Raw genomic sequence first — 6,668 nt, forward strand, 5'->3', positions numbered from 1 at the left:
TCTTCTTCCTCTTCCTCTTCCTCTTCCTCTTCTTCTTCTTCTTCTTCTTCTTCTTCTTCTTCTTCTTCTTCTTCTTCTTCTTCTTCTTCTTCTTCTTCTCTTGGTGCCTGAACTACTTTGGTGCACCATGGTTGTCTTGGGATTTTATTGGGTTTACCAACCTCCAGGTGGTGGCTGGAGATCTCCTGGGATTACAACTATTCTCCATGTGACAGAGATTGGTTCTCTTGGAGAAAATGGCCACTTTAGAAGGTGGATGCTAAGGCACTGTACCCCATTGAGGTCCCCCCCTTCTCCGAGCCCCGCCTCCTCAGTCTCCAACTCCCAAATCTCCAAGTATTTCCATACCCAGAGCTGACAACCCTAGAATTTAAATCCAGTAAAGTCTTGGGTTTTATTAAAAGGGCCACAGCATCAAAATCTCAGGAGGTCATAGCCCCCTCTGTGTACTGCCTTGGTCAGGCTGCACCTTGAGTACTATGTGCAGTTCTGGAGGTCTCACTTCAAAAAGGATGTGGATAAAATCGAGAGGGCACAGAAGAGAGCGACGAGGATGACCAGGGGTCTGGAGACTGAGCCCTACGAGGAAAGGCTAAGGTCCTTGGGAATGTTTCGTTTGGAGAGGAGGAGATTGGGGGGGGGGGACATGATTGCTTTCTTTAAATATTTGAAAGGCTGTCATTTGGAGGAGGGCAAGGAGCTGTTCCAGTTGGCAGCAGAGGAGAGGACCCGAAGCAATGGGTTTAAATGACATGCATAAAGGTATCGGCTGGATGTTAGGAAACCCTTTTTCATGGTCAGAGTGGTTCAAAGGTGGAATCAGCTGCCTAGGGAGGTGGTGAGCTCCCCTTCACTGGCAGCTTTCAAGAAGAGGCTGGATGAATATCTGTCAGAGATTCTTTAGGTTGGTCCTGCATTGGGCAGGGGGTTGGACTAGATGGTCTGTATGACCCCTTCCAACTCTTTGGTTCTATGATTCTGTGAACAGACATAAAGCTGCCTTATGCCGAATCAGATTCCAGGTTTATCAAAGTCAGTACTTTCTACTCTGACATTCTATCACCTACTATCAGAATTTTTTACTGGCTATGCCAGGGATTGAACCTGGGGCCTTCTGTGTGCCATACCGATGGTCCTACCACCAAGCCATGGCCTCACAGTAGCTTTCTGGCATAATAAGTAGCAAAAGCTAGCGACTATGTTTTTATTTGGGATTCTGTACAAGGCAGGGGCTATGGATCAGTGCTAGGGTACATACTTTATAAGCAGGAGGTTCTCAGTTTAGTCTCTGGCATTGCCCATTAAAGGACCCCTGGTAATAGCTTTGGGACGGCTCCTCCGTGATCTCTTAAATCCCTACCGAGCTGCTCCCAGATAGAATGACTGGCCCAATGCCACTCAGAAAGCTTCACTGCTGCATGGTTAAGACACTGAACTGCAGGCTGTGGAAGGTCGGTAGTTCAGCAGTTTGAGACCCGAGTGTGCCGCATGACGGAGTGAGCTCCCGTCTCTAGTTCCAGCTCCTGCCAACCTAGCAGTTCGAAAGCAAGACATTGCAAGTACATAAATAGGTACCACTTCGGTGGGAAGGTAACAGCGTTCCGTGCGCCTTGGTGTTTAGTCATGCCAGCCACATGACCACGGAAACGTCTTCGGACAGTGCTGGCTCTTCGGCTTTGAAACGGAGATGCGCACCGCAACCCTAGAGTCGGACTCGACTGGCTTTCGAGCAAGGGAACCTTTACCTTTACCTTTTTCCATGCACAGTTCTGGTCTGACTTCTTAATTAGTACAACCACACCGGCTCTCCAATGGCTACATCAAGTGATCCCAATGGATGGCTGTATCCGCATATTCTTTGTGAAGTGTTTTACTGATGCGTACCCATGTCCCTGGGCACAGACAAAACGGTACACAAAAAAGAATCACAGAATTGGAAGGGACCTCCAGGGTCACCTAGTCCAACCCCCTGCACAATGCAGGACATTCACAAATACCTCCCCCCACACACACACCGAGTGACCCCTGTTCTATGCCCAGAAGATGTCCAAAAAATGTCCAGGATCTCCTGCCAAACTGGCCTGGAGAAAACTTGCTTCCTGACTCCAAAGTGGCGATCAGCATTTCCCTGGGCATGTAAGAAAGGGCCACGAGAACTAAGCACTGAGGGAACCCTTCCTGCCCTCCATCTCATGATCTGCCTACGTTCACAGGATCAGAACATAAGAACATAAGAGATGCCAATGTTGGATCAGGCCAAAGGCCCATCTACTCCAACACTCTGTATCACACAGTGGCCAGAAATACCAGGTGCCATCAGGAGGTCCAGCAGTGGGGCCAGGACATTAGAAGCCCTCCCACTGTTGCTCCCCCCCCCAAGCACCAAGAAGACAGAGCATCACTTCCCCCAGAGCCCCTATCTATACCTTGTGGCTAATAGCCACTGATGGACCTCTGCTCAGCATTGCTGTCAGATGGCCATCTAGCCTCTGCCTGAAAACCTCCAAAGAAGGAGAGCCCACCACCTCTCGAGGAAGCCTGTTCCACTGAGGAACCACTCTGTCAGGAAGTTCTTCCTAATGTTTAGCCATACATTCTTTTGATTTAATTTCAACCCGTTGGTTCTGATCTGACGTTCTGGGACAACAGAAAACAACTCCATACCAACTTGTGGAATTATTTTATAATGGAGAAGATAACGGATCAAGTTTCATTGTCAGAGCCAACTCATTATAACTCCAAATTTGTGGAACAATGGTTCCCAGTATTAGATTACCTGACGCACAATGATACGTTGAAAGAAGTTACGCAGTCAAAGCAATGTTATGGTATATTAGCTCATTTTTGCACCTGTCTATATTATTCCAGTTACCGAATTTCAAACTGTATCATGATGCAGTATGTTTAACATGGCTGGAACAATGGATCACTTTAGACAGTAGAAAATTGTTGGCATTAGAAGGACATGATTGTAGATTTGGATGGCATGCATACTTATGGTATAGGGAAACAAAAACGGACGTTTTTTTTAAGCACCACTATTTCAGAAGAACGATATTTGATACCTGAATTAAATACCTCTGCTGGTATTATCCAAAGTGGTCTCTCATCTGAAAAAAACCTTTTATATTTAATCCAGAGAATCATAAGAAGACGTTGACGAAATTCCCTGGAGTATGCTTCCGTTTCGTACTGTACTTCTTCTGAACGTAGTCAGGTAAACCTTACAAGAATTATATAGCAATTATAGAATACAAGATTCTTGGGAAATGTCTTCTTATGATTTTTGGAAAAGGAGTCTTTGAACAATATTTATCTACTTTGATATACTGTGACATTTGTATGTGTTAATATATTTACACTTTGCAGTGCTCTGTGTGGCAGCTTCTTTGTGTTTTTTGCAATAGTTTCTTGTAGCTGTGACCTTCACTTTTTGTTCATCAGCTATCTATAAGTGTACAAGAATGTCTCTGTCAAGGACTTTCTATCACTTCTGATTTTGACAGCTTTATGCCATTGATTATGCTAAATATTACGATCTCAGTCAACCTTTGTATGTTTCAGTGGGCTAGATTTTGTACTCAGCTGCCTATCACGTTTTTAATTCTGCCTTCCTCTAATTAACTAAGGGCAGTAAACATGGCTCACTCCTCCTTCATTGTGTCACAACAACCCTGTGAGGTAGATTAGACAAAGAGGAAGTGAATTGACTGAAGTTGTTCAATGAGCTTCATGAATGAGTAGAGGTTCAAACTTTGGTCTCCTTTGACCTACTCCAGCTTGCTAAAAACTACACTGCACCGGCCATAAGAGAAGCCATGTTGGATCAGCCCAATGGTCCATCCAGTCCAACACTGTGTCACACAGTGGCCAAATCCCAGGGGCCATCAGGAGGTCCACCAGAAGGGCTAGAACTCCAGCACCAAGAATACAGAGCATCTCTGCCCCAAACAGAGTGTTCCATCTATACCTTGTGGCTAATAGCCACTGATGGACCTCTGCTCCAGTTGTTTATCCAATATGCAGTTTAGACATATTTCATTCCAATTATGCATAATTGTTTTGTCTCATGCTTTGATTCGGGTGTTTCTCTGCCAAAAATATACCATGAGAGTTCCAGTTCCTCATGACAATCTGCTTTTCTTCAGGGTTGAGAGGACCCAAAATAATTAAAAGATTTGAATGCTTCAGATCGTCTCTTATAATGAGAAAATGGCATCTGCTTTTGGTCAAATTAGACTGAAGGGGACTTCATTACACGTATTAATGGGAAACTGTTATTGTGTTAAAATGCTTCTTTGGCAGAGTGGTCACGAATAGAGCATAACGTAACTGCAAATTTAGATTGTCGGCTTAAATGGGAATGCTTGTAAATGAGAGCTTCGCTAATAATTGATGGCCCTAAGACTGAAACACACATTTTTAAAAATTCTTCTATGCCACCATCAATTACAATATTACAGTGTAACAAGAAGAAGAGAGGAAGAAGAGATTGGATTTATACCCTGCCCTTCACTACCCGAAGGAGTCTCAGAGTGGCTTGCAATCTCCTTTCCCTTCCCCTCCCCACAACAGACACCCTGTGAGGTAAAAGAAGAAGAAGAAGAGATTGGATATATACCCCACCCGTCACTATCCGAAGGAGTCTCAGAGTGGCTTACAGCTCCTTTCCATTCCCCTCCCCACAACAGATACCCTGTGAGGTAAAAGAAGAAGAAGGAGATTGGATTTATACCCTGCCCTTCACTACCCAAAGGAGTCTCAGCGACTTACAAACTCCTTTCCCTTCCCCTCCCCTCCCCACCACAGACACCCTGTGAGGTAAAAGAAGAAGAAGAGAAGAGAAGAGATTGGATTTATACCCTTTCCTTCACTACCCAAAGGAGTCTCAGAGCGGCCTACAATCTCCTTTCCCTTCCCCTCCCCACAACAGGCACCCTGTGAGGTAAAAGAAGAAGAAGAAGAAGGAGATTGGATCTATACCCCGCCCTTCACTACCCAAAGGAGTCTCAGAGTGGCCTACAATCTCCTTTCCCTTCCCCTCCCCACAACAGACACCCTGTGAGGTAGTTGGGGCTGAGAGAGAATTCTTTCGAGTACTGCTCTTGAGAGAACAGTTCTGAGAGAACTTGTGGCTGACCCAAGGTCACACCAGCAGCTGCATGTGGCGGAGTGGGGGATCAAACCCCGTTCTCCCATATTAGAGTCTGTGCTCCTAACCACTACACCAAACAACAGGAAGATCCCTACAGCTTCCCACCCAGATGGTAGCCATGATCCGCAGAGCTTCCCTCGATTTGAAACAATAGTTGACAAACCCCCTGGACAATTCACATTATGACGTTTCATGCAGCTTCATTTTTAACATTGATATGCAATAGCACACAAGTTGTTGCATATGTACAATGGCGTAAATATCTACCCAACAGCAGACAAAATGGTCAGAAAGCTGATATTGCTCCACTCCCAGCCCCTATTAGCGGAACGTGGGGGGCCGGAATGCCTCCCGTTACATCCAATATGCATATCTGAATGGGGCATTGTTAATTACACAAAGGAAAGGAGCCATGAGGTTCCTGCTGCCACGTCCCTTGTGCATTTGGTATTTCTTTAGAACACTGACTGCTTATTCGTGGAGCACTTATGTCGAATGCGCTGCCTTTCAGACTTCACGGCTCCCCCAAGGAGGCCCATAATTGAAAACATTTCAAAAATGACGCAGGAATCGATAACTTGCATTAAAACCATCCAATAAAACAATGAAATATGGCAGGCAAGTTCTGGCTTTGGAAATTCCTGGAGATCGGGGGGGGGGGGCCTTTTTGGGGGGGAATTTGGGGAGGGGAGGGAATTCAGCGGGGATCTGATGTCATACAGTTTGCCGGCCAAATCTATGATTCCCTACTAGGAAGCCGATCTCTGTTGTTTGGAGATTAGTTGTAACAAGTGGGGACGCATAAGAAATTTGTGTGTGTGGGGGGGGTATTCTCCTGCCTTTTCTTCATTCCCCTTTCCCCCTTCTCTGTCAAAATCCCCACCTCTTTATCTATCAGTCTTCCTTCACTCCCCTTATCCCCTCTATGGCCACTTCCGTACTGTCATTTTTATCTCTCGGTTGTCCCTATTGCTTTAGGTCCCCCCCTCTTTTCCACATGTGTTTTGCTCCCTCTGGGGCTACGAGAGCAAAACACATTGGGGGGGGGGGGACCCTGAAGCAATAGGTACAAATGAGTGAAAAAAATGGCAGTGTGGAAGTGGCTGTGTCAGTCTCCCCCTCTCTTACCCCCCCAGCCCTTCTCAGACAAATGTCCCCCTCTCTTGCCCCTCATTTTTTCTCAAAATGTACTCTGTTTTTCTCCTTCTACCCTTTATTTCTCCCCTCCCTCAGACATTCCCCCTTCTTTCCCTTTCTCTCACCCTCCCTCAGACAATCCCCCTTCTTTCCCGTTCTCTTCCCTCCCTCAGACATTCCCCCTTCTTTCCCTTTCTCTCACCCTCCCTCAGACATTACCCCTTCTTTCCCTTTCTCTCCCCCTCCCTCAGACATTCCCCCTTCTTTCCCTTTCTCACCCTCCCTCAGACAATCCCCCTTCTTTCCCTTTCTCACCCTCCCTCAGACAATCCCCCTTCTTTCCCTTTCTCTCCCCCCCTCAGACAATCCCCCTTCT

The sequence above is a fragment of the Gekko japonicus genome, unplaced genomic scaffold (assembly GCF_001447785.1).
Source record: "Gekko japonicus isolate JY-2015 unplaced genomic scaffold, Gekko_japonicus_V1.1 scaffold350, whole genome shotgun sequence".
Lineage (NCBI taxonomy): Eukaryota > Metazoa > Chordata > Lepidosauria > Squamata > Gekkonidae > Gekko > Gekko japonicus.